Here is a 13,093-nt window from a genome sequence, read left to right as displayed (position 1 = left end):
GAAGCACATAGTCTTAACCACTGGATCACCAGGGAAGTCCGATGCTGCCTGCTTTACATCCTTATCTTTAGTCATGTTGTTCTCTCCATGGAAAGACCTTTCCTACCTACTAGAACCTGACCCCACTTTCAAGGCCCAACTCAAATGTCATGAGGTCTTTGCCAGCCTCCCAGAGCCTGAAACAGACTCTCCACTGGGTTCCCAAAACACTTTTCTTTTACTCCTGTTTTAGCACTTGTCATACACAACTCACAATGTAGTTATTTGCAAACATTCCTCATCCTCCTTACTAAAAGGACAGGCAAACTTCTCTGAGATGGGGGTGGTAGGTACATTCTTTCACTTCTGTTGCTTCTCAGTACCTGGCACAGAGTAAACTCTCAATACATTATTGATGAACTGAATTTCACTCCCCATAATAACCCAGTGATTTCTTGGCCCCTAGTGCCTCTTCTCCCAATGGGCTGCTCGCAGCCCAGCCCAGTTCTGCAAACGGTGCTCACGGTAACATCTGGCCACCTCAGAGACTATGGTAATGTAAGAAGAGGCACTAGGCAGCCAATTACTTGAGGAGAGTGAAATGATTTTGTAACTAGTAAAGCACATGAAGTGCTGTTTGAGAGAACAGGAGAAAAAAAAATCAACCCAAATTTGAAAGTTACTAGGCTAGCAAAATTTTCCACAGAAGAGAACTGACTCCCAGTTGTATGTAAAATTGCTCCTAAAGTAAGTGTTGCACTGGGATGCCCAGGAGGCTTCGTGAGGTTGAAGATCTCCACCCCAAACATAGCCAGTGGAACTCAGACGTGTTTTGCTCTGAGGACCATACTGCATCAAGGAAAGCTGAAACTACAACATGCACCCTCCCCGTATGTCACTTACAGCACATCTTAATCCAGTCATGTCTTTTTCTTGCTAAAAACCCTCTCAATACTCTCCTTACTAGAGAATAGAGTCCAAACACCTTAGTATAGCCAACATTTCTTGAGAGCTTTCTTTGTGCCAAACACCACATCAAGTATTTTATAGAGATTGTTTCATAAATTCTTACAGACTTAGATAATAGATGCTGAGACAGGCTGGGACCTGGGACCTTTTGCTGCCGTGCTTGCACCTGGACAAACATCTCCTGGAGCAACAAAATACAAAGAAACTATAAGGGACTAAAAATAACTACGTGTATGTGCAGTTGGGGCAAATTATGGACAAAAAGATACAAAGAGACCAAAAACCCAACTGCCACTTCTGAAGAGCCCCCTGCACTCAACACTACCAAAGCGGGGGGGCAAAACACCTAAGCCACGCCTCTGGCCCAACCCCTGGACCCGTCCCTACTCTCACCCCATATAAGGAACTGGCTCACCCCCCACTTGGGATGCGAGTGAGCAAGGGAACCTGTTACTTGTTCTTGCTCCTCCCTGGTGTAGCAGGGGCCCCAATAAAGCCTTGCCTGAATTTCCTGTCTGGTCTCTATTGATTAAGGAGGCCAAGAACCCTGGTCGCGAACAGTGCTATGATTATCCCTCTTTGAAATATTTGAAAACTAAGATAAAGACAGGTTAAGTAATTTGCCCCACATCACACAGGAACCAAGTGGTGGAAGAAGATTCGAAGCAGTTCATCTTCGAAGCGCCTGAGCACTTCATCACTGCGCAGGCCCCTGCCCACCAGCCAGCCCCGTCTCGCACCTCTGCTCGTCTCCTGCCCCACACTGGCACCCGTCTGAGCATGTACAGTCCTCTGAGCTGCCTAGCTCTCCCACTCGGGCTTCCAAGCCTTTGTTCCCAGCATGTACATTATTCTGGTAAATGTGACCCTGTTATACTTTGGCTTCAAATTTGGGTCTCAGGCCTCCTTTCCACTTAAAAGACTGTGGGAAAAAAAGAGCTTTTATTTATGTGGATTACATCTATCACTATTCACCATGTTAGAAATTAAATCTGAGGAAATTAAAAATATTTGCTTATCCACTTGAAAAAAATAATAAACTCATACGTTAACATAGATAATATACGTGATGAAAATAACAATATTGTCCAAAACATTAAAAAATTAGTAAGAAGACTGTTACTGCTTTACATTTTTCCAAATCTTTTTAATGTCTGGCTTCAGAGATGACAGACTTTTTATACCTGCTTCTTCACTCAATCTTAAGTGATATGTTGTTTTGGTTGAAGTACATAAAGAAAATCCAGTTTCACACAGATATGTAGATGGAAGAGGGAAGACTATTTCAATAGCCTTTTCGGATAACTGAGAACATTGTTCTTTGACACTATCCTAAAATTCAACAAGTGGGAGTTTCTTACAATTTCATGTGGAGTCTGAAACCACATCAATAATATTATCATACTCTGTTACATTAATCCACTGGTCTTTCTTACTCTTTGAAAGGACCTTCTTCTCACGCGTGATTCTGATCATGCGCTGGTCATTTGGAAAATATGGGTTCCCTGAGTTATAAACCTCTTCCAAAAATCACATTTCTTTGTGCCGAACCGACATTTCACTAAAAAAGACCAAAAAAAATCCTATTTGTTAATTACATCAATTCCATCAAACCATTCTTTGGAAACCGTCAAATTCATGGTGGCAGATACCAGTTTTTCACAATTCTAATTTTTGCTTGAAAGCTTTAATTTTATCATTGGCAACGAATACCGTCAGTTGTTTTCCTTGAAGTGACAGGCTCACCTCATTGATTTTCAAGAAAATGTCTGCCAAATACCCAAGTCTGAACAACCCTAGTTTGTCGGTTGTTCTCTCAAGTAAAAACGGTACTGAAAACAGCAGCTATTTCAGTTAGAAATTCAATTGCACAAAATCTTTTCCTTGAAACAGCCAAAGAATGTCAGTATGCAGAAGTGCTTTATGTATAATTCTCATTTTGTTACACAGGATATTAAAATATGTACTCAAGGGTCGAAATTTAATAAATTTAATCATTTTTGCTTCATCAAGCGCGTTCTTGAGTGAAACCAAATTTTTTGTTTAATGAGTGCACAGCAGTGAAAAATACAGTGACTACAAATACAATTTGGCACTCCCTTTATTCATGCTAAGGGGCTAGTGTTTCACACACCATTGCTTTTGTACCATCAGTCCACACATCAACACAGACAAACAACGTCTCGGTATTATTATGTACATAGTTTTGACCTCACAAACTCCCTGAAAAGCTCTTGGGGATCCCCATGGATACACAGATCACGCTTTGAGAACTATTGCCCTACACACCTTTCTAGAGCCATCGCAAATGTAACTTCCCTGAGAAATTTTACCACCTCTCCTTCTCTGTGCCACCACTGTGATTTGTATAAACTTCTGGCATAGTACTTATATTTTATTACATATAGTTAATTATATCTTCTTTCTCTCCTACAATTGTCAGTTCCTTTAGGGCAGAAACCATGTCTTATTTATCTTTGAATACTCAGCCCTTAACAGTATCAGGCACATAGTAGGTGTCTGATAAATATCTGTTAATGAATGAATGAATGAATGAATGACTTGTACGGCAGATTGTTATTTTCTAAAGATGGTTACAACAATACGTCCCATCACACACGCTCTTCTATAATCCTGCCACTTACTCATCAATAGGTCTGCTCCCTTCTCTTTTAACCTGGCAGGTCTTTGCGACTGCCTGTAAAAGCAGGTCTTTGTACAACCTATAAAGCTAGTAGAAGAGATGCTACGTGACTTCTGAGGCTAGGTCTTAAAAGCGCCATGCATTTCTCTCCTGACCTCTTGGGACACTAACACTTGGAACCCAGCCATCATACTGTGAGGATGTTCAAGCAGCTTGTGCAGAGGTCTGCCTGGAAAGCAACCTGGATCACTGGCTCAAAGCCCCAGCCGAGTTCCCAGCCTACAGCCAGGGACCAATTTGTTGCCCATGTGAGTGAGCCATCTTGAAAGTGGATCATCCAGTCCCTATTTGAGCTGAGCCTACTGACAACCTAACAGAAATGAGACACGCTGGTGAACCGCTGCCCAGCTGCTGATGTATGAGCTAAATAAAAAATCATTTATTGTTTTAAATCACTAAGCTTTGAGTAATCTGTTATGCAGCAACAGATAACCAACACCCTATGTTTGTCAGCTCACAGACGACAGAAACTATGATTGACTTACTCTAGTATTCCCTACTACATGTGGCACAGGGCCTTGCATATTGTAGGTGTTCAAAATATATTTGTTGACCTGAAGCTAGCACCTTTTTTTGATGCCACATATCCAGTTAGATATAATCAGTATAATCATGGATCTTACACATGGGATGGTGAAAACATCTCATTCCTCCGGGACACAATTAGATACTACTCTACTCATTAGGAAATAACATGAAATGTAAAACACAAGGCATGAAACCCTGGTCTCCCTGTTTTTTCCATGAATTAGGCTACAGAGGGATTTTAAACAACAATTCCTAGAGAAATGTCTTCCTACCCACCTCCTCGTCAGCTCACATGAGAAGTGTCGATTAAGAAGTCAGATGAGAGAGGCCACAAAAGACAAGGAAGATAGAGAAAATGTTGGCATGGATTTACTTTTCTAACTTATTATTCTCATGATTTCAATTTTTAATCAACCGTGCTTAACTTATAGCTTAACATTACTAGCTAAACTGAGAAAGAAAAAACTGTATTACTCATTTTTATTTCTAATTTACAAACAGTACAAGAAATTACACATGACCTTTTTGTTCGTTTCAAGAAAAGACATACTTTATCTGAATGCATCAGTAGAAGGAAACCAAATAATGGCAATGGAAGTGACTGCGAAGAAATGGAGACCAAAGACTTCATGCTAGCTTTATTTTGAAGGATCATTCCTCATATACTAAGTTTGGGTTGGGTTTGTAGCCATGTTGGAGGATGGCATGCTAGACCCAAAAGTGTGTTATTGGCAGAAATGTTCCAACTAGTGACTCCTTCAAAACTTCTTGGGCAGCAATTTACTCACAAAAGGCTAAAATAAAAGCTCAAACCTAAAAAGAATTCTTTGAAATAAAGCTCAAACCTAAAAAGAATTCTTTGAAATAAAAAAGCATTGCATTAGAAAGCCACAGAAGCAAATGTTCAATATTTTACTTATTAATGCTTTGTGCACTTCTACTAAAATAGCACCTCAGGTTGCTAAGACCAAAAAAACCTATGCAATTGATGAGACATTAGCGACAATCTGCAGCAGAGGTGTTTGTTTGGAAACATGAATCTTTGGCAAAGAAGGTAGCTCCACTACCACTTTCAAATGACTCCACAGATTAACATACCAGGCTAATGATATGGAAGACCAACTCATAGACCAAATAAAGCAAGTGAAGTATTTTTCATTGCAACCTGACTTGTGCAATGATACGGCTAATATGGCAATCTTTCAGTACAGATGTAATTTGAACACGATGGTGATATGAAGGAAGAATCTTTTTAAAAAAATTTTTTCGTGCTCATTGTCAAAAGACACAACTAGCTTTCAAATGTATAAAGCTAAAAAGAATTACACTGTCAACAGGTGTGGTCTGGAGTTTCAGTTTTGTGTACAAGTATGTTCTGACAGCACAGTTGCAATGATAGGAAAACATTCTGGAGTGAGTACCCATATTAATAAACTTACACCAGAATGTACATTAATGCACTTCTGCCTTCGTTGAGAAAGACTGGCTTCAAAAGTAAGTCAGCTAAACTAAACATTGTACTTAGTGACGTAGTAAAGATAGTAAATTACGTAAAGGTCAATGAGTTAAATTCACGGTGACTCTGAATGAATAAGAAGGTGGCTAATCATAAACGACAGTACTGCATGTTGATGGTTGATGGTTATCGAGAGGAAAAGCTCTCTCAACGATGTCTGCAGTGCGGAATAAACTCTTAGTGTTTTGCAAGGTAAGAAATCCGCTTGGTCCCAACTTCGTAAAGATATGAATTAGGGCCAGACTTGTTTATTTGCCTGTCCTTGCTATTTTAATGATCTTAATACTTTCATGTACGGGAGAAACAATGTTTTTCAATGGCAGATAAAATTGAAGACCTAAAACAAAAGCTAGATGCTTAAAAGAACACTTTCCACATTTACACCACGTTCCAGAATTTAACAGTTATCAGTGAAAGAGGTGACGATATTGATACAGCACATCTGCCGAAAGTTATCGCCAGATATTTTCTGAATTTGATAGAATGTTTTGAATCTATTTTCCTAGATTTATGCATAAAAAGTTCTATGGATTCATTTTTCATCAAAAGATAATTTAAAGTTAACTAATTATTTTTGGAACTGCCTACTGATGAAGACCCAAAAGTGAATTTTGAAAACACAGCACTACTTGCCTCGTTTTAGATAAAAACAGAAAATGAATCAAATAAAATAACAATAAAATAAAGGAGTCAATTCTCCAAGAAGTCATAACAGTTCTTAATGTGTATACACCTAATAACAGAGTGTCAAACTACACAAGGCAAAAACTGATAGAGCTGCAAGGAGAAACAGATGAATCCACTGTCATAATTGGGAATGTTAATATCCCTCTATCAGAAATGAAGAGATACAGCAGGAATGAAATCAGTAAGGACCCAGCTGAACTCAACACCACCGATCAACTGGATATAATGGACATCTATGGACTACTTTATCCAACAAGCTCACACAGAATGTTCGCCAAGACAGACCACATTCTCGGCCATAAAACACACTTTCACAAACTGAAAAGAATAGAAATCATACAGTGTCTGCTCTCAGACCACAATGGAATTACACTAGAAATCAATAAAAGAAAGACAACTGGAAAATGCCAGAAAGAACAATCTAATCATCAACAATCTACCTTAATTCAGCACGCTTTTGTTGAGTGTCTGCTACATGGCATGTCCCCAGGGGCGAGGACCACGGCTGTATCCTTGGTGCACTCATTCCCTGACTCTATGATCTCTATCAGTATTTATAGAGTAAATAAGTAAGGTTTTAGGAAAATACTAAAACTTACCTGGAGTTCATAATCTACTGGTGAAGAAGGGTGAGGGTAGGGTGCCTGAGACCCTGACAATGATAGCATATTCCATACGTGCTCTGAGATCTAGATATTGCTACAGGAACACTGAGGAGGCAGTCCTTATCAGTGCCTGATTTGTCACTTTTGTTTTATTGTGTTACATCCTTTGTCTGTTTCTCCTTGTATTATATCGTGAGTTCCTGTGTCTAGGTTATCTTCTACATAGTGCAGTGTATGTAAACGGGAGCTTAATAAAGGATTCTTGATGAAATAATGACACCTACCATCACTTACTGAGCTCCTCCCATCTTCACAAACATTTTCTCAATTAATCCTACAATAGCCTATGAGGCAGACGTTATCTCCATTTCATAGATAAGAAGGTAGAAGCGGACTTCCCTGGCGGTCCAGTGGTTAAAACTCCGCACTTCCAATGCAGAGAGTGTGGGTTCGATCCCTGGTCAGGGAACGAAGATCCCACATGCTGCGCGGTAAGTAAGTAAGTTAAGTAAGTAAATAAATAAATAAATAAAATTTTTTAAAAAAAGAAGGCAGAAGCACAAATGGGCTAACATATCCAAAATAACCAGCTAAGGCGATGACTGGCTTGTGAACCCAGATCCCACTGACCGCAAAGCCATGCTCTTAGCTAGCACTATGTTCTGGATCTGCCGTTTGTGGTATGATCGTAAGAAGATGATTTAATACATCCTATCTCCAGTTCGTCTTTGGCAAAATGGCATAACTCATTCTCGCCTATTTCATTGGGATGAGGGCAGTTGTGATGTTCAAATGTAGGCTGTAATGTATAAATAAGGTATTAAAATAATTACTTGTTTACTACATGGCAAATGCTCCTTTACCTTAGAGACTGTCATTCATCTTTGATCTTCCCGGTTCTCCACCTAGAGCCTTGAAATACAGCAGTATTTGTTAATGTTTGTTGCAGGACAAAATTACAAGTTAAGGAGAGAATGCATATTCATGAAGGATTTTGCCAGCTGCTGTTTTTTAAAGGTTAGAATTGAATTTTGTGATTGAAAAAAGTAAATTTATATTCTACCCTGGTTTAAGAAACTAGCTCTTTGATGGTGAATATGTTTCCCACTAGACTTTAAGTCTCCACATGTCACCTCGGCAGGCCTGGGGCAGACTTGGCAAAGGTGCTGCCCAGGCTCTGTGCCTACACAGCTTGGTCAAGAGGGCTAGTTAATTGCTCACTGGGCTCTGCACACAAAGGTACATTTTGCAAAGCTGCTTTTTGCACGTCGTCAGTTGGAAATGTAACTCTCAGAGTGTAAGTCATTTTACTTTGTATGTATTCAGAGTGACTGCAGAATTGCTTTAGCAGATAATTTCATGGTGAGAAGGAAAATACTTCATAGATATTCTCAACTGAAATCCTAAAAGCTGTACTGGAGGTTGTCAGCTCTCTTCTTTTGATAGCTGTGCTCCCTTTAGAAAGAAGGAAAAGGAAAAATAACCTTAAAGTTCTCCTTCCCATGAGGTGTAAGATGCCGTGCCCCCTACATTGTTTGACCTTTTCGAATTGACTCTTTTATAGCTGGCTTTATTGTCTCAAATGAGTTGGGCCGATGTGAGGTTCTATCTTTATTATTTTCACTTCCTTCTCTGTGGGCAGCATTACTAACTCCATAGGGAACCACCTTGTGCAGTCGTGGGTGTGAGGACAGGAGAATAGGGGTAGATGGCGTCCCATAAACCCATTGTTGTAAGTAGAAAACAGCTCAGAGCACAGCTGATGATGGGTCTGGAGAGTCTCCACAGGTTAAGAAATAAAAATAGTACCATATGCCCTCTTCTTAGTTTTCTAGTTCAGTGCTTCTCAAGCTATCTCTGGTAAAGAATTCATTTTTAATTTTTTCAAATATCCAATCTATCTCAGATTAATACTTGTGTCAAAATGTAATAAGTTAAATTTAGAAAAGTTAAATTTTAAAAAGATGAATAAAATACAAGCCCCAATTTTAAAATCTGATTCAGACATAAATGTATATTTCAGTAAACGTATTCAGAACAAACACCAAGAAAAAGGAAAGAATTACAGACACTGCACATTTTTAATTTGACGTGTATACAGAGGTGACTAATATAGAAAATTCCTATTACACTTGTACTTCTGTCACTCCATAATCATAATTAAACAAAGTTACAAGTGAAATAGCAGTTCTTCATACTAAATGCCTATATGCACACTTTGAATGAACAGCATGCATATATGAGCTTGCTTCTTCCTTGCTAATTGATCTAATCTAGGTGGGATTGACAACAGTGCTATTCTCAGGGGACAGATGATAGAGCCAGAAGTGATTCCATCAAGGACACAAGCCATGGTTCAGGCACTCAACGGAAGTGTGCTGAATTAGAGCAGGCTGTTGGTGACTAGACTGTCCTTTCAGAACTGTGGTTCTGGGAACTACTCATCCATGTCAATGATCCCCAGGGCTCTACTCCCAGGTAGGGGCCAGATCTTTATGACGGCAGCAGCTAATCCTCTGAGCCATCCTCAGCTAAACCCCATTGTTCAAGAGTGGAGGCTTTCAGAAATGATTTACAATGTCTTTCTGAGTAACAATGAATCTTTATTACTGAAGAGTGGAATAAAACTGCTCCCAGGAGGAAGGAATAGGTTCTCCTCCTACGGGGTCTGGAGATGGGAAAAGAAGGCCAGCATGAACGTGTGTATGGGTTATGTAACTAGGTATTTTCTGAAGGGCATTCAAGGTCATTGAGGATCCAGCCCTGCATTTCCCTTTAGGGCGGTGGGACTGAAACTCGGCTCTCTGGATGCTCTGATCAATAAAGAACCCCAGTCTAAGGAGGTGTGAGCTCAAGGTGGAGGGAAGCCTCTCTTCTACGGTTCTGATAACGTATCTCTGGCCCTATACTGTAGTGCCCCACTCAGCAAAACAAAAAGCCTGCAGTTCACTAGACCCACAGACCTCAGAGAGCATTCAGTGGATACCTTTGTTACCCAACTACTCACGTCCTTGATTAAATTTCATTGATATGTACTGTACCTTCCCTGAGGTGAGCTCTGGTAGGAACAATCTTTTTCTTATAATAGTGCTATTTTAGTGCCCTTTACAGTTTAGTACCCTGTGTGGCTGCCCAGCTGGCTGCCTTATCATGTGGCCATTAGTTTTACCCCCCAAAGTCTATTCTCAATAGAGCAGCCAGGCTGACCTCTTAAAATCCAAGTCAGTCTTTACAACTCTTCATTTCATCAGAATGAAAGCCGAAGTCCTTATGGTGACCTTCTATCTGCCCCCCTCCCATGTCCCCAGCCTCATTCTCGCACCCTGGCATCCTTGCTATTTCCTGAAGACACTCTTCTGCCTCATGGTCTTTGCACCGGCTGTTACCCGCACAGAAGGCTCTTTACCAAAATAACCGTATTGTTAACTCCACACCCCTTTTAAGTCTTTGCTCAATGGTGCATTTTCAAAAAGGCTTCTCATGCTCGCTTCGGCATGAGGATTAGCTTCTGCTGTCATATACTAAAACCGGAACGATACAGAGAAGATTAACATGGCCCCTGCGCAAGGATGACACTCAAATTCGTGAAGCGTTCCATAGTTTTACATAGAGACGGTCATACAGAATGAAACAAATCAGAAAGAGAAAAACAAACATCGTATAATATTGCTTATTGTGGAATCTAGAAAAATGATACAGATGAACTTACTTGCAAAGCTGAAGTAGAGACACAGAGAATGAACTTGTGGATACCACGGGGGGATGGGGGGTGGGATGAACTGGGAGATTGGGATTGACGTATATATACTACTATGTATAAAATTGATAACTAATGAGGGCCTACTGTATAGCACAGGGAGCTCTGCTCGGTGCTCTGTGGTGACTTAAATGGAAGGAAATCTAAAAAGGAGGGGACACATGTATGCGTGTGACTGATTCACTTTGCTGTACAGCGGAAATTAACATTGTAAAGCAACTGTACTCCAATAAAAATTTTTTAAAAAGTCATCAATAAATCCAAAGTCATCTTAAAAAAACAAAAAGGTTTCTCAGAGGTTGTAACATTACAACCCACTCCCAACCCTCCCTTTGGCACTTGCAATTTTCTTTACCAAACTCTATAATACCCACCCCCCAGGCCTGACAGGATTTATTGCCTTCTAACCAACACACAAAATTACTCAGTTTATCAAACACTCATGTAGCCCTTATTATTATTATAGCCCTTTAGAAAGAACTAATTTAAAACTTTGATTATATGCATTGATTATTTTCTGACTCCTTTCTCTAGCATATCAGTTCCATAAGGGCAGGAATTTAAAAAATTTTACTACTGTATTTCTGGTGCTTAGAACAGTACCTAGCAAATTATGGGTTCTTTTTTTTTTTTTGCGGTACGTGGGCCTCTCACTGTTGTGGCCTCTCCCGTTGCGGAGCACAGGCTCCGGACGCGCAGGCTCAGCGGCCATGGCTCACGGCCCAGCCGCTCCGCGGCACGTGGGATCCTCCCGGACTGGGACATGAACCCGTGTCCATTGCATCGGCAGGGGGACTCTCAACAACTGCACCACCAGGGAAGCCCAAATCATGGGTTCTTAATAAATATTTGTTAATAAATGAATGATTCTCCCATTACTTCTTTTCACAGAACCATCCTTGAGTTTCCTTTAAACATCTCAAGCTCTGGTGTTTCTCTCCCCTTGCATGTGCCACTTCCGCTCCCTGGAATGCTTTGCCCCCCTCACCCATGCCACAAACTCCACCCATCCTTTAATTTCATTTAACTTCATCACTGCCCGTGAGAACTTTCTCTTGACCATGTACAGACATAGTCAAGAGCTCCTTTCTCAGTGTAGCCAGATCAAACCAAGGATGCTTTCCCGAAGAAACTCAGTTCTGGCAAATAAATCATCTGTGTCTGCCTGGACAAGACATTTTCTCAGAGGGTCAGGGCACAGGACTGATACCTGAGTTTCAAGCACAGGGCGGATTGGAAAACACCAATGATAAAAAAACACTTGCCTAGAGCATATTTTATCCCTATCCATTGGATAGGTGTAAACCCGATTCTGTATTGAATAGGAGAGGAGAGAGAAGGAAGAGGAGAGACCAGCTGCTTACACCATCCATGCCATCCATGTCCTCAAAAAAGCAAATTAAAAGACATTGAAAAATAAACAACTAAGGTTAAAAAAAGAGTAGACAATGATTTCCTATGGAGAGTTTGGAAAATGGCAAGGTCAATCCAAGATAGCTGAGGTGTTCAGACCACAATCTGTCTCCAGTGACTCTACAGAAATGCAATTCCTTTTTTCTCTTGACCTCTTAGACAGACAATCCTAAAATATTTAATGAGTGTCATTTTCCTCCTCTGGTACTCTCAGGCAGTTTGAGAGTGTCCTTTCAGAACTCCAAAAGACCAATAAAACTGCCCAGGCTTGACCAGAACTGAGATTCTTAGGAAGGGCAACACCATCAAGCTTCAATTAAGGAATGCCCTCAGGTAACCAACCCTGGTTTCAGATTTCCAGAAATAATTATTTGAATTCTCAGGCACAGTCTCTTCAAAAGCTACTAAAGAGCTTTATAAATACCTACTTATTACGGTCCCTCAATTCTATATAAATTTGACCAAGTATTTGAGAAAGCATGACTTTGCCATTAAGATACCCTGCAAACACAGACCTCTCCAAACACAGGCCAACTATTTGCTTTGTGTCTTTTCCAAGGAAAAACTGTTGCCAACTGCTAATTGATTATTTTATTCGGCTTAAGTTCAAGTGTATGAATATATAGGGTCTTGGATAACTCAAGGCTGCATAGGGTTAGAAGACAAGTCCTTTTCTTTATCCTCATCCATCATCCACCTGCATTTATTTTCAGAAAGTATATTCCCATTTTTGAGTTTCCAGAAATAAATTTTTTTCTAGGCATAATTTCTTTGAAAGCTTTTCGTAAGCTTTGTAAATTACCAACCTCCCAAGGAGGGTTTAAATCAGCTTAAAACAGAACGGAGAGAGGAAGTTGAGTTTGGTCTCAGCCAGGCTACCAGGTACTTTCTATCACATATAATGCAGGAAGTTGCAGAGAGCTCTGAACCGATGC

The 13,093-nt window shown here is 40.2% G+C and overlaps 1 protein-coding gene and 1 non-coding gene across 3 annotated transcripts in view; one reads left to right on the top strand and one right to left on the bottom strand.

Annotated features, from left to right (window-relative positions):
• KCNH1 (potassium voltage-gated channel subfamily H member 1) overlaps positions 1–13,093 on the bottom strand; it is a 409,116-nt gene that overhangs the window by 135,271 nt on the left and 260,752 nt on the right. The window lies entirely within an intron of this gene.
• LOC112403611 (U6 spliceosomal RNA) lies at positions 10,488–10,592 on the top strand. Its single transcript, XR_003003940.1, has one exon. It is a non-coding gene; the product is annotated as a U6 spliceosomal RNA (small nuclear RNA).

This window comes from Neophocaena asiaeorientalis, unplaced genomic scaffold (genome assembly GCF_003031525.2).
Source record: "Neophocaena asiaeorientalis asiaeorientalis breed wild unplaced genomic scaffold, Neophocaena_asiaeorientalis_V1.1 scaffold67, whole genome shotgun sequence".
NCBI classification, from domain to species: domain Eukaryota; kingdom Metazoa; phylum Chordata; class Mammalia; order Artiodactyla; family Phocoenidae; genus Neophocaena; species Neophocaena asiaeorientalis.
This window is presented reverse-complemented; position numbering and strand designations above follow the sequence as displayed.